This window comes from Toxorhynchites rutilus, chromosome 2, assembly GCF_029784135.1.
Source record: "Toxorhynchites rutilus septentrionalis strain SRP chromosome 2, ASM2978413v1, whole genome shotgun sequence".
In the NCBI taxonomy this organism is placed as follows: Eukaryota; Metazoa; Arthropoda; class Insecta; order Diptera; family Culicidae; genus Toxorhynchites; species Toxorhynchites rutilus.
The window spans coordinates 344,208,235-344,223,597 of record NC_073745.1 but is presented as its reverse complement, the minus strand read 5'-3'; the positions used below and the strand labels follow the sequence as shown (position 1 = coordinate 344,223,597).

The 15,363-nt window shown below is 34.5% G+C and overlaps 1 protein-coding gene across 5 annotated transcripts in view; it reads right to left on the bottom strand.

Moving 5' to 3' along the window:
- The window catches only part of LOC129767184 (phosphatidylinositol 4-kinase beta), a 201,576-nt gene that overhangs the window by 87,330 nt on the left and 98,883 nt on the right, over nucleotides 1-15,363 (bottom strand). For 4 of the 5 annotated variants that reach the window (XM_055767814.1, XM_055767815.1, XM_055767816.1 and 1 more), the window contains one exon: nucleotides 14,189-14,249. The exons of the other annotated variant lie outside the window; for it this stretch is intronic. The gene's annotated coding sequence lies outside the window, so the exon portion shown is untranslated. The remainder of the gene's footprint in view (nucleotides 1-14,188; nucleotides 14,250-15,363) is intronic. 5 annotated transcript variants of the gene reach the window in all.

Genomic DNA, 15,363 nt, shown 5'->3' with positions numbered 1-15,363 from the left:
CAAACGCCGAAATACACGAGATGATGTCATTTATCGATTGTCTCAACCGCTGCGCCGCCGACACGGTTTCGGTCTATACCAAGAATGTGGATACAGCTGTTCGGATCTCACGGATGCTGCGGCAGCAGATCACGCAAAAAAAAAAAAGAAAAGGGAGAAAATACTCGAAGGGAACGACGCGCAAGTGGAATCCATACGTTTTGCTCTACTCTAGGGTATGGGTATGTGCGATTGGGGTTAGCCGAGTGTTTGTCTTACATCGGTGAAACCCGGAACGGGAAGGGATGACACTGGCGAAGAAGTGGGTGAGTCATGTCATCACTATTCCGGGTCGCGTTCATAGCATTCAATTATTTTTATCGCACAATGATTTGTACAACTTTGTTCCCGAATCCACTGAAGGGGGAAGTTGTACACGAACCCAGAGGCTGCAAATGCAGGGAAGATGTTGACATTTCTTGCTTCGCAATGTATTCTGTGGACGGGGGGAATGCAAATCCGGTCAAATCCATACGATGGGAGAAATACGATAGAATCGTTAGGATGAGTTTTCTTATCCATAGTCCTAATGGCGTCTACACAAAGCGAATGACCGAATAGAATCTAGATGGAATCAATTTATATGGTTCCTGTTGGTTCAGTAGTATTTGGAGGAATAGTTTTTTGATTTATCCATCCTGAAAGTTAGGGGGATCATTGTCAGTTCCTCTTGTAATCAACGAATTTATTTTATCTTAATGCTGATTTTGATGGTTTAGGAGACGTTTGCCTACTTTTATATCTCTTTCCACAAGAAGGGTAAACGACAGGCCCATGTCATAAGTAATCATTAATTTTTTTCCTCTGGTTTTTTTTCTTTCTCTGTCACGATATGGCTTTTATCACTTCAGACGTGTCTCACGGAATTCACTTTCGCATATATGCATTTATGCATCGACCTTTTATGAATATTGAAAACCGTGTACATATATACACTTACTAAAAATGCACTTCCCTTCATCATACCGGTTAGTTTTGCCGAAGCCGATCGACTCTTTTCTGGTATTGTTGCTGTTGGTTGAAGCAACAGCAACAGAAAAAAAAATAAGGGGAGGCATAGCGGCGCTGCCTTTCACATACTTAACCACTAAATCATGCAGCTGCTTAATTATTTGCAGCATACATTGCTTTCCTTCGCGCGCGCTGATTTATGCCCACTTGCTTCCTTCAGCCGGCATTTTCCACTGCAAACGATTTTTAAAACTTTTTATCATCGTTGTCATATGCAATCATGTTGCATATATGCACTTTCCTTTTTCCTGCTCATATGTTTATGTTATTGTTCAGTAAATTTGTATGGAAAAATATCCGATTTAAAACTCTCTCAGAACGAACTACCTTTAGGAAACATCCAAAATAGAGCTATAGCATGTAAATTAAATGTGAAAATAAACTTAAATGAATCTCCACTCTCCCACGACGCGGAGGGAAACAATGGGTTGCATTTTCCAGTCTGTCGGCTAGAATTTGACACAGTGCTAGAAAAAAAATTAACATGGTCATGAGAAACGGCGGGGAAGCACATTCCGTTAAAGTCGCGCGCGTTTCGTCTCTAATTACATTTTATGGCCCACACCACCGAATCCGCCGACGCCGTCGCCCTCACCATTAGGGCCTCTCGCAGAGTGTTGTTAAAAACGAATTCCAGATTTTTTTTCAGAATTCTTTTCCGCGTCCGTGTCCGTGGAATGGGGTAAAAAACCGGGAAAATCTTCATTAGCTTATTCAGTTGATTTGTATGTTCGAATCAAAAAGGCTTTTGGCACATCGCTGGTAGCAACGTAAGCGGGGGCGAGTCCGTTGCGACCGTTCTCTCTCATCCGTCTTAATGTTTTTATTGAAGGCCGAGGGAGAAAAAACACATCAGAATGAAAAGCGTCTGAATTTACATTTGTTATTTTTTCCGTTCAGAAGCGACGTTTCCATCGCTCGGAAGTTGATGGCAGCATAAATCTTCATTTAGTCTCGTTTTGTAGCATGTTTCGCGCCCCACTCACAAATCATTTTCCGTCTGCTGCTGGATTTTGTTATGTTTTTTGGTGCTGTTTCCTGTTGTTGCTATTGGGTGGGAGCTCTAAATGATGCTTTGAAACATTTTTTTATTTTTTAAATTTTTTTAATACTTCTCAGCAAAGGAATATCCGAAACCATTAATTTTTTGTGTTTGTTTGGACACTTCTCTATAATATAGATCTCTGGATGACTTTAATCATTGTGCCAATAAATTGTTGTGCCTTTAAGCGACTCGAAAATTTAAATCCGTATGGTACACTGGGGCAAGTTGAACGGAGGTCACAGCTTTTACTAGAAATTATAGATTGGCGTGATATATTTTATCAGTAAACAGTCCCTTATGACAGTTATAAACAGAATATTGCAATGCCTTCACGCAATCCGCGCTTTTGTTAACTTTTCGTTCCTGAAATCTAAATAACAATTTTTGCGCGATGATTCAATCGGTCTGAAAACACAGATTTCAATTAAAAATATCTTCAGAATTGCACGTTATCAAACTTCCGTGCGATTTAGGAAAAAACGCTTGCTGCACGCATAAGTTGACGGCGAAGAATACCCGCATGACGAGTGTTATAAATTAAACTCTTCTTTTATATTCGAAAAACAATGTACAGGGGAACCTCGATATAACGTCATCCGATATCAGATATTTTGGTTTGTGCAATATAATTGATCGTCTAGGGGCAGTATTGAAGCCCCAACACGAACAATTACATTGCACAAACCAAAATATTCAATATTATCGAATCTATGTGCCTTGGTTAAAGAATGAAATGTTGGAAATTTTTTAGATTATAAAAACTGCCAATTTTATTTTTAAACGTAAAAAACGTATTTTTTTAAATTCTCAAAAAAAAAATCCAAAAGTAACAGTGTATAGGAAACTTGTTAGCAATGATTTGGACTATTCATATAATTTTTGTTCAAAATTTCAAAAAAAAATTTTTTTTGAGAAAAACGAATTTTAATTTTCAAAAAAAAATTTTTTTTTTTTAAACAAACAACCAAACCAATCAAACAACCATTTTTTAATAAAAGTTGAACAGTTTCCTACATTTTATTATTCAACCAAAATTCTGTAGTTCTTATAGTTTTTTTTATTTTTTTTTTTCCAAAATATATATTTTATTAAGGCTCATATGGCGTCAGCCTAACGGGGCCGGGAGTTCAATATTTTGACAATGTTTGCTTAGACTATGTTCTAATAGTTTTTGATTTGGATATTTTTTGAAATTTTATTTTTTTCAAACTTTTTTGGATAAAAAATAATTTAAGAACTTGAAGACCAACACTATTTTAGTAAGATAATGAAATGATGAAATATATTAAATGATTTAATCTTTTGTAAATAACGCAAAAAATATATAAAAATTACAATAAAAAAAAATTATTTAAAAAAATTTAATTCATTTTTCTGAAAAATATATTTTTTTTAATTTTAAACAAAAATTATATGAATAGTCCCAAAGTACTGGAAAAAAGGAAATGAAGATGGTAGAGTTTCGAGCGACATAGCATGCGCTGCCATAACATTTTCTCAAATAGTGACGTCAGTCGTTTTACAGGGAATCTTCGATATAACGTACCCTCGTTATAACGTACCCTCGATATAACGTCACTCGATATAACGTACATTTTACATCGATATTATCGAAGTCCAAAAAAAATATTTTTTTTAAATTTTTTTTCTGAAAGAACAATAAATTATCTGTATTTTGATACTAACGCTTGTGTTGTAACTTTAACCAATCCTGAAATACAACTGTTTTGTGATTCCGGATTCTAAATGCATCAAACTTCAATCAACAGAACGAAGGAAAACATCATGAGAAAAGTTGGCTTCGTCTTCTTATTGATTTTATTCATCAACCTTACTCAAACAGCAACACAATAAAGTAATTTAACCTACGTTTCAGAGTTCTTTATTATGCTTCGATATAACGTACAATTTTGAAAGTAAAATGTACGTTATATCGAAGTTACCCTGTATTCATCTTTGATTGCCCACCGCATCCATGTGGAAATGCTATTTTCAGGAAGTAATTTATCAATTAAAACCTATATTTTTTTTAGAGTTCCCGCAGAATATGAGGCGTTTGTGGCCAAGGTTATCGCGACATCGAGCACGTTGTTTAGTCGTGCGAGGTGTATCTGGTCGCCAGATCGAATTTAGAAAACTCCCTTCGGGCCCGAGGAAGACAACCCAATGTGCCGGTGAGAAATGTATTGGCTCGGTTAGACCTTGATTACATGTCACAAATATATGTTTTCCTTAGAGCTATCGATCGTCGTGTGTGATTGTTCCTATATCCTTATACCCTCCTTTTCTTCCTTTGCGAGTAATTAGTCCGCTTGCTATAAACAGTAAGTTGAAATGTAAATACACTATAGATATACGAATAGATTTAAGAGTTAAATGTGATCATCAACATTTTTATAATCTTCTTATATCCCATCCTTGTTCTGAAAAAAAAGTCACCCTTTTAACTTGAGTCAACCGCGAGTAATCGATTTTCTACATTACTAACCACAGAATTAGGAAATTGTTCAAACATAGTTATAAAAATAAAGTTAAGAATTCGGCTCCTTAAAATTTTTCTAATTCCTAGATTTGTTTGATTTTTAATTTTTCTAGATTTTGAGGTTTGAGATCATGTACATTTTTTAAATCGTTTATATGTTTTTATATTTTTCAGTTTCCACATAGATTTTTTTTATTCCATCTATGTAATTTTTTTTCAGATTTTGTTTAGTTTGTTTTGTTTTATCGTTTATGATTGTCAGTAATTTTTTAAGGTTCTAATTCTTTTCTTTTTCAGATCATTTATTTTTATAAATTATTTAAATTTTAAAATAGTTATTAAAATATTAAAACATGTTATCTTCATTAGATTTTGTAGGTTTTAGATTTTTGAAATTTGATGAAATTTATAGGTTTCTTAGATATTTGAAATTTTGTTAGATTTTTAGGATATTCGATTATTATAATGTTTTAGAATTTTAGAATTTCTAAACTCTTTTAGTTTTTTTCGATTTCAAATGTTAAATGTTTTTCAGATCCATATTTTTTAATTTTGTTATTTTTCAGATGTAACGAATCTTTAGTTCTTTTAGCGTTTTGTAGATTTTTTTCAGTTTATTATCTTTGGGATATTTTGTAGATTTTTTTATGTTATTTTTTGGACAAAATTTTTTGATTTCTTAAAGATTTTATTTTTGATAAATATATTAGATTTTTTATCTTTCTTTTATTTTTTAGCTTTATCTTTCATCTATTTTTGATTTTTAATTTTTTCTAACTATTTCAATTTTAATATCTTTAAGACTAGAGATTTCAATTTTTTGTTTTTCTATTCTATTTATTTAAATTTTTTTAAAATTTATAAATCCAGAAAGTTGAAAAAATCATGAAAATCTTTAATCTAAAATATTTAAAAAAAAAATTAAAAAATATAAAAATAAAATTTGAAATCATTTAACTAATGTACTTTGAGCTTTTGGAAATCTGAAAGACTATTTTACTGGGAATCTGAAAATCTGAAAATCGAAAAATCGAAAAAATTAAAAATTTATTTAAAAATCTGAAAATGAAAAAAACTTAAAATTCTAAAATCTTCAAGATTCAAATTTTGAAAATGTTCAGAGTTTAGGAAATCATTCAAATCTAAAAAAATTAAAAAGCTACAAAATTTCGACAAATTTTGAAAAAAATTAAAAAATGCTTTAGATTTTGGATGTCAAATTTTAGTTTTTTAGACTTTAGATCTAAAAATTAAATCTCCAACGGACTTTGTACTAATTATTCCACAATTCATGTTGCAATGTAGGAGAGATTCATTGCGGTCGTGAACAAATCAAATTGACAGCCGGCCCTAAAAAACAAGAAACATTATCCATAAACTACTCTCATTTCACACAGCAAAGATGCGAAACATTGACAACGTGGGCAAAAACAAAAAAAAAAAGCACCACGTCCTGTCGGAGCCTTTCGCTTTCGGTCGGGTGGAAAGTATCTGCGGTATTCTGGTGTCTGGTCGAACAGAACCTGAGACCTCAATGGTGTCAAGCACTCCGGCTCTTGTTGAAGTTTTTCTCCTCTTCCGTGGGATTTTATTGTATTTTGCGAGAACATGCGTACCACAAGTAGATATGCTCTACATACAGAAGGAGACGGCAGAAGGAGCATGTGGCAATTTATGCCAACCTCGACCAGAGACAACCGATAAATGTTGGTCACACAAGTACGGTTCCACAAAAAAAAAAAATGCAAATCTTTCTGTATGTGAAAAATGGAACGGCTCGAAAGAAGTAGCCTTGTGGTGCCAACTCAAATAACACAGATGAGGGCGAAGAGACGAATTGTCGAATGGAAAAATCACGCCTCGTTGTTGGAATTGCTGACTCGAGAAGTTCTCTCTTGGGAGTGTTGTACCCCTTCCCTTCCAGGGAGCCTGAATTAGATCCTTCCTGGCTGTGTTGAATGGGTAGCGGTGTTTTATGGAACGAATTATGTATGTTGAGCGTGACCTAGTTAAGGATTTAGCATTCCGTTGTTTCTCACACATCGGCCTGTAAATGGTGTTGTTCAAACAGGTACATTATGAGCAATGCTTACACGAGTCTTCTCTCTCGAGAATGAATAATGGCTCATATGTGACTCGTTTTCTTGCATACATTCTCAAAAAGAATTCCGGCAGCTGTGGAGTGAGAAGACATACTCCTTTCACAAGATCCCATTTACAAGATTGATTGTAAAAACAATAAAGTAGATAAGTGTCAATTCAAAACCGAAAAAAATATTCTAAAATCTAAAATTTAATCTGTCCTTTCTCACATTGTATATCCCCCACCCCACACTAACTCGTTGTTACTGCATAACTTCAATCAACGGTATCGACATAAAAAGGTGCCGAGAAGTGGAGGTGAAACTCATAAAAAATTGAAATGAAGCTCCGAACAGAATGGAACATGGCAAACCGTTATAAGATTAAAAGGTTAAGCGTTTCCATCATGTGCATCTCGGCGATGAGATGTGAATGCTGTCTTTCCCCTTTAAGCTAAAGGGGGAAAAAGAAAAAAAAGAAGTAATAAACGAAATTCGAAACATGGCAGTAGTTGTTGTGGGTGGGACAACCGATTTGAGCGATCGATGCAAAAGAGAGGGGCAAGGCTGATACCGTCTCGGGATGATGATGAACAATTTTCTCGTTCGAATCAATAGGGCATCTTTGATACGGCGGAAATTTGTACCCTACCGGGAGTTCAACAAACTTCGCATCGATAATACTTCAGTCTCCAATCATGAATAGATCTTTTTCAGAGATAAAACACGACTCATATTGTTTTACCTCTGGAATGTTTCTCCGTTATATGTCGCAATCACAGAGAATCTGATCATTCCATAAATTCAGAACGAGGGGAGATCTACGCCCCAGTTAGAAACAGTAGTTGTGACACTCGAAAAGTGGCACTCGAGACGCATTCCTGGTCGATGTCATAGCGCTTGAAATGATGGGTCAAGAAATGCAGCCAAGTCTGCCGTTGGATGCCAGAGGAATTCCAATTATCCCTCACAGACAACGAAAATCAATTGGCTTGGCTTCACTCCAACATGTTTTGTATTTTTGTGTCACACTTGGATCCAAAACGTGTTCCATTTTCGAGCATCCAACTGTCCGCACAGTTTGGCAAGACAAAATATTGTACAACTTCAAAGCAATCAAGGAGTTCTAGAGATTGCAGGAATGCGACGACTGGTGCGAGTCGCACGAAACACAAAAAATGGGATGATTAATTTCATTAATCTTAGAGGTATTAGGCAGAAGAATTTTGAGTAAGTGGACTTTTAATTTTTGTCGTGCTTATGATGACGCCTGTTTTGTCTCGCAAGTAAATTATATCCGTCCCTAAAGTAGATGTGCCATACGATTGTGAGCTGTTTCATTGAACCGTTTCATAATAGCAGGCGGTTTTGGAGCAGCTCTTACCATACGAAGCGTTCAGTTTAGCAATACATACAGAATTTACATATTTTGAAAAAAGAGTAGCATCACAAGAGCGGAACTTCTTTAGGTTGTGAGATAAAAAGGTATTCTTCTTCTCATCGTTCAAGTGAACGCTTCTTAGAAGTAACTCTAAGTAGCTTGTATATTCTATAGTTTATATCGGTTTATAAAATTCTTAACAAAATTACTTGGAATATTTCAATGCTCTCAATTTTTTTATGTTTCAATTTATTAAATTTCAAATTATTTCTATTTTAATGTTTTGAATTTTTTTTTTCAGTTTTCAACTTTATCAATTTGATTGTTTAAATTTCTCTACAGTTCACTTTTTTAATTTTTTTTATTCTTCCAATTTTCATGCCCGTAAAAAACGCGGAAAAAACCGCTTTAATTAGAAAATCCGCGTAGAAAACTGCGTTAATTCGAAAATCGGCGTAAAAAAACAACCGCGGTAATTGGAAAATCCGCGTAAAAAACCATGTCACATAAAGTCTACGTAATGTGGTGCGCCACTAATTTTCGTCATAAACACTAAGTTCTGTCCCAAGCACTGATTACTGTTATACGCTCTGAGGGTGCATGAGAGAGAAATGTGAGCTGAATCAGAGATTAATAATTGCGCTAATTGGAAAATCCACGTAAAGAAGATCGCGTTCATTGAAAATTCGCGTAAAAAAACTCGTAAAAACCGCGCTAAAAACAATCGCGTAAAAAACCTGGGTGTATTGACTATTAATTTTTCTTTTAAATTTCAAAATATTTTCAGTTCATTTAGTTACAGCCAGGTTTCTTACGCGGTTTTTTACGAGGTTTCTTTATGCCAATTAACGCGGTACCCGCGTAAAAAAAGACCAGTGCAATATCACATCTCCCCCTCAGCTCACATTTTTCTCTCATGTTCTCTCAGAGCATATTACGGTAATTAGTGCTTGTAACGAAGCTTATCGCTTAGTGCCGCACCTTATCACGATTCTTACGTGGATTTTAGGTGTTGGGAAACGGGGAGCTCGCCGGGCGGTACAACGGGACGGAGTTTTGACGGGCAGCGATTCGTGAATGTCTTTCCCTGTCTGCTTAGCTCTGGATGGTCCAATAGTGGTACTGCACGTGCATCGGCAGAAGAGTGAACAAATTACTAGGGAATCTTCTAGCAACAGCAGATGACCTCATTCGTGAGGAAAACCGAACTATAGCTACCAGTAACCAACGAAATTGCAGGAAAAAACTACGGGTTTTCGGAAGCGAGCAACACTTAACTTTTTACTTCCGTTATACATAAGGATAGTCGCATTTGATATCTATCATTAGGTGACATGGTTTTTTTACGCGGATTTTCCAATTAGCGCGGTTTTTTTTTTCGCGGATTGTTGAATTAACGCGGTTTTTCATACATATCCACCGCGTAAAAAAAACCAGGGTGTATATGCAAAAACTTCATTTAACATTTTCATTCTTTCATTTTTTCAATTTTCAATTTTTCATTCTAATTTTTTTCATTCTAAATATTTTATTTTTTGTCCTTTTTTTCAGTTTTTGTTTTTTAGTCGTAATTTTTCCATTTTTTCAATCTCTCTAATGTTTTGATCTATTCTATTTCATTTTTTATTTTCAATTATTTGCTGTGTTCATTTCAAATTTTCATTTTTTAACAATTTTTTTATATGTATCTTGAAACAATAAACAATATTTATCGTTGTTGATGCTTTATGTATTTTATAGATCAAGTTTAAAACTTTGTGTTGATTTTTTAAATGTTTTTAAATCGTATTTGTATTTTTACATCTTTTTTCTAAACGTTGCAGATTTTTTAGTTTTTTGAATTAATATTTTTAAATTTTTTTTTTTAGATTTGTTTTCGGGTTTTAAATATTTTTAACGTTCATCAGATCTTTTCAATTTTTTCTTTAGATTTTGAACATTAAGGCCATTAAATTTTTTAAATCGCTTATGTCTTTTGAATTTTTCAGTTAATTTTTTTTCAATTTCATAGATCTGATTTTTCTTATTTTGATGAACTTTTAAATTTTGTTTAGTTTTTATATTCTTTGATTTCTCAGATCATTTTTTACTTTCTGGATGTATTTTTTTAGATTTAGATGTTGTTTTTTTTGGTAAATTTTGTTCAATTCTTAAGTTTAAAATTTTTTAATGCAATTTTTCACAAAACAAATTTTTGGGTTTTCAAAATTTTTAAAATTTTCAATTTTTTTTTATTTTATTAGATTCTCTTAAGATTTTTTAAAATCATTTATACCTATGAATTTTTCAGTTTTTCATTTAATATATTTTTTGATTTTTCGATTGTATTTTTGGATTATTATAAATAATTAATTTGTAGATTTCAGATTTTCAGATTTCAGGATTTCCAGATTTTCTGATTTTCACATTTCCAACTTTACGAATTTTCGAAGTGCATATTGCATTTTTTCTAAATCCCTGTTTTTCGATTTTCATGATTTATGGTTTTTTTAATTTTTTTTTCTCCAATTTTCGGTTTTGTAATGGTAATTTGCAATCAGTTATAATTATTTTCAGTTTTTATTATTTTCCTTTATGTTAAACTTCTCATTGTTTGATTTTTAGTTCATTTATTTTTATACTTATATTATATATATATTTTTTTAATTTTCATTTATAATTCTTTTCAATTTTCGATTTTCGCTTTTTTCAATATCATTTTGACAATTTTTATCAATTCAATTTTTTTAGTTTACTCTTTCTTTTAAAGTTAATTTTGTTTTATGCTTATAAATTTTTGTTTTGTTTTTAAATTTTAAGTTTAATTATCATGTTTTCAATCTTTTTGAACTTTTTGAATTATTTCAAATTTTTATTATTTTTTTATATTTTTAAACAACAAAAAAATATTGTTGTTAATGTTGTTTTTTAAATTCCATTTTTTGATTTTCTTATACAATTCTGGATTTCCAATTTTTTCAATTCATTCAATTTTCATTTATTTATTTTTGTGGCTTGAATTTCCATAATGCATTTTTCACTTTCCAACATATTTTTTAAGTTTCTAATTTTATGTTTTACTGTTTTTTTTCATTCATTAACAGACAATTAAAAATTAAGAAAATGAAAAAAATATAGCTTTCTTTTCGGATGTGTTACAAATGTGACTGATTCCTAGTCAAATTTCTGACTATTTTCATTTCATACAATAAATACAAATAATTAGCTGGATCCAATACTGATATTGTACAAGCGCTCTTGTTGCGGGCTGAATGAAAAGCGCAGCATGAAAAATGCAGGGCCCAATGTGTTAATATTTTTTTTTTTCAATTTTCGTTCCTTCCTATCAAATTTTAGAAGTTCGATTTATAAAATTCTTTCACCTTTTTATTTTTATTTCGTCCATTTTTTTAATTCTTCATTTTATCGATTTTCATTTTTCGAGTTTAAATTTTTTTAATGTATTTTTTAATTTATTTATTTTTAGCTTTGAAATTGTTCAAATTTCAAAATTTTCAATTCAATGTACAATTCTTTTATTTACCAATTTTTCTCTCTTATTCAATTTTTGATGTTTAAAAATTTGATTATTTTCGATTATTATTCTTAAATTCTTCATTTTAACGATTTCCATTTTTTTAATTTTTTAAATATCATTTTTCGTCGTGTTCAATATATTTTTTAAACGTTCTTTATGTTTTCAAATTAAAGAACAAATAATATTTTGATGGATGCACTTGAAACATGTTGCGATTATTTTATTATATGCTTGTACAGGGTTTTCCATTTCGGGCTTCCGAAAGTATACAGCCCTGCGCTGACAACCGTTTGACATAGCTGTCAACCAAAGCGTCATATCGTTTGTTGAATGTCTGCCATTTTACAATATGGATCGTTTTAGCATCGCACAACGTGTTAATTTTGTTAAATTATACTATAAAAATGATGAAAAACCGGCAAATGTTTTTCGAGCATTACGGACGGATTTTGGTCGTCATGGACGGCCTACGGGGCACACAATCGCTAATGTAGTGCGTAAATTCGAACAAACTGGATCCGTAGCGGATATTGTGAAACCTGTGCATCATCGTAATGTGCGTTCGGTGGAGGATGACCCGAATGTTTCGATTCCACGGCGTGCTCAGCAATTGGGCTTTTTTTTTATCCAAAATATATATTTTTATTAAGGCTCACATGGCGTCAACCTGACGGGGCCGGAAGTTCAATATTTCGACAATGTTTGCCTTATAACTATGTTAGTAATATGTAACCGATTACTCGCGGTTGGCTCGAGGTTAGTATTACAAGTGTTTTCGTAATTGTGATGTTGCTGTTTCCAATGCTCTGTACCTGTGCCCGACACGGGATTCTTCCTTTTGGGATGCAGCTGACCATTAATCAGCAACGCCCCCAAGTCTGTACCCCATATCTAGCGTGGTGCGTCTTCTCGACTCGAGGAATCCAGGATAGAATGGTCACTAGCCGGCGCAAACATCAGCTCGTGTAGAGTTGTCATAAGCGGTACAACCTTTGGCTCTTGTTGAATGATCAGTGGACTGCACAACCTTTGGCCCGTGTATCTGTAAAGAGTGTGTGTATGTATTGCCGCGACTAAGTAAAAGTTTATAGATCGGATAGGAGGGATATGAAACAGGGACACAACGAAGGAAACATCATTAAACGTTGACATCGGCGTTTCTGAGGAACAGGTATAGATGAAGCAGAAGATCAGGATCACGGCTACCTAAGATATCCCGGACGGGGATCTCCGATTGTCTGCCTTTTGCTCTCAGTGCTCTAGAGAGCTGAGAGCGAGCAGCATGGAACCGGATACACGACCAGACAATATGCTCGATGTCGTGGTAGCCATCGCCACAATCACAAAGATTGTTTGCTGCGAGCCCAATGCGATAGAGATGCGCGTTTAGGTTGTAGGGATTGGACATAAACCGAGATATCACGCGAATGAAATCACGACCTACATTCAATCCCTTAAACCAAGCTTTCGTCGAAACCTTAGGGATAACCGTGTGTAACCAGCGACTGAACTCATCTTCACTCCACATGCGCTGTCAACTAACGAGTGTGTCCTGAAGCAATTGGGCTTGTCAAACACATCATTGTGGCGAATTTTGCATTTGGACTTGCACCTACATCCATATAAAGTCCAACTGGTACAAAAATTAGAGCGTGGTGACCATGGAATGCGTCGGGCATACGTCGATTGGGTGAACGAACAACAGCAGCAAAATGCTGAATTTTCGCATCAAATTTTCTTCAACGATGAGGCACATTTCGAGCTCGGTGGCTATGTGAACACCCAAAATTTCCGTATATGGGGCTAAAAAAATCCAAACGTGATTGTTGAGAGGCCATTGCATCCGCCAAAAGTCACTGTTTGGTGCGCATTATGGTCTGGTGGAGTCATCGGGCCGTATTTTTTTGAAAATGAGGACAGCGAGACGGTAACTGTGAATGGTGAGCGCTATGGCCGCATGTTACCCGATTTTTTTTTGCCACAAATTGAAAATATGGATACGGATGACATGTGGTTTCAGCAGGACGGCGCCACGTGCCACACAACACGACCGAACATGGCCATATTGCGAACGAAATTTGAGGGACGCATAATTTCGCGTGTTGGTGATGCCAATTGGCCGTCCAGTCCAGATGCGATTTGAACCCGCTAGACTTTTTTTTTGTGGGGTTATGCGAAAGAACGTGTCTATGCCAACTCTCCGCAAACTCTTGAACATTTGAAAGACAACATTCGTGAAGTTATGACCGAGATACCGCCCCATATGTGCCGAAAAGTCATCGAAAATTACCTGTTCCGGATCAAGGTGTGCGAGGAAGCCCTAGGTGGACATTTGAATGATGTTGTGTTTCACACATAATGGCATAAACCAAACTTTAATTTGAAATAAAAGTTTCATCGAAATTCGAATTCTAAGTGTGTTTTATTTCAATTTACTTTCGGAATTTAAAGTTGGAAAACCCTGTATATTTGAATAATTTCGGGAGAGATCTACTTTTTGAATTTTGATTGAAATTTGAATGAATGATTGATTTGTGTTTTATCGATTATTTTTTCTGTTTTTCTCCTATGATCTAAGACATCTACGGAATTATTGTGTGTTCATTAGTATTAGTTCTCAGACAATACATACCTACTTAATCGCATACAAGAGATATCAAACTTTGCTCCACATGGTCCAGGGAAAATATATCCTGGAAAAGAAACAAGTAAAAAACAAAATTTGGCATAACTAAAGATGTTTGTACTAAGCAAATTGTGTGTTGGTGTGGGCAAAATTACTACAATCATCAAGTATTGAAACATTCAAGCACATATAGATGGGTCTGTACCTGAAAACAAAAAAAAAACATCAACTTTCGAAGTTCAAACTTAGACGGCATTAACGACATGTGTGTTCGACATGCATGTCGCAAGTTGTCGCAGCGTTTCTTTATCCCATGAAAATCGATTAACTGCTACAGTATGAGTAGGATTAAAACTATTAATGATGATGGGATTTGTGGGTAATAATTATAAAATTCACAAGTTGACAGGTATCATTCAGAAGACTACGAGTGATACCTGAACTTCTCGAATGCAATTTGGGGTAGAAATTTATCACTGAATATTGTATATAAACCAAGGCAAAATGCGAATGAGTCCATAACGTTCCAACATTACGAACAACAAACTTGGTAGAAAGAAACATTTTGAAACATGTCTCATCCCACCGACGGTAAAATCAACAACACATTCATCGAAAAGCTTGGTCACCTGATAAACAATCCGCTGCTGGCAGACGTGAGATTCATGGTGGGCTCCGAGCGGCGCCTAATGTTCGGACACAAGGTGATGCTCGCGACCGTAAGTGATGCCTTCAATACCATATTATTCCGAGAAAATTCCATATCCTCGATCAAGAACAACAACAACAATGCCATCGCTACAATTATGATCAACGATTTGGAACCCCACATTTTCCTGGAGCTGTTGAGATTCATCTACTCTGGACAGTGCACCATCAACAAGCAGACCGTGATGTGGTTGTTCTACGCAGCGAACAAGTTTGCGCTGCCGGAACTTCAGAAGAGATGTGAGAAATGGCTGGACCGAGAGGATGATCCCAGTTTGATACTGACAACACTCATTGACAATCAACGCGCCCAGATTGCCCGATTAGACGAAGTGTGTGTCAATCTGATCGTCCAAAATCCACTTCCCATTTTCAATGACCCGAAGTTCAAAGAACTTCTTCCAAGTCATCTGAGATTGATTATGAATTCTTCTGAAAACATTCGTTGCAGCTTCCAACAATTGTCGACTGCC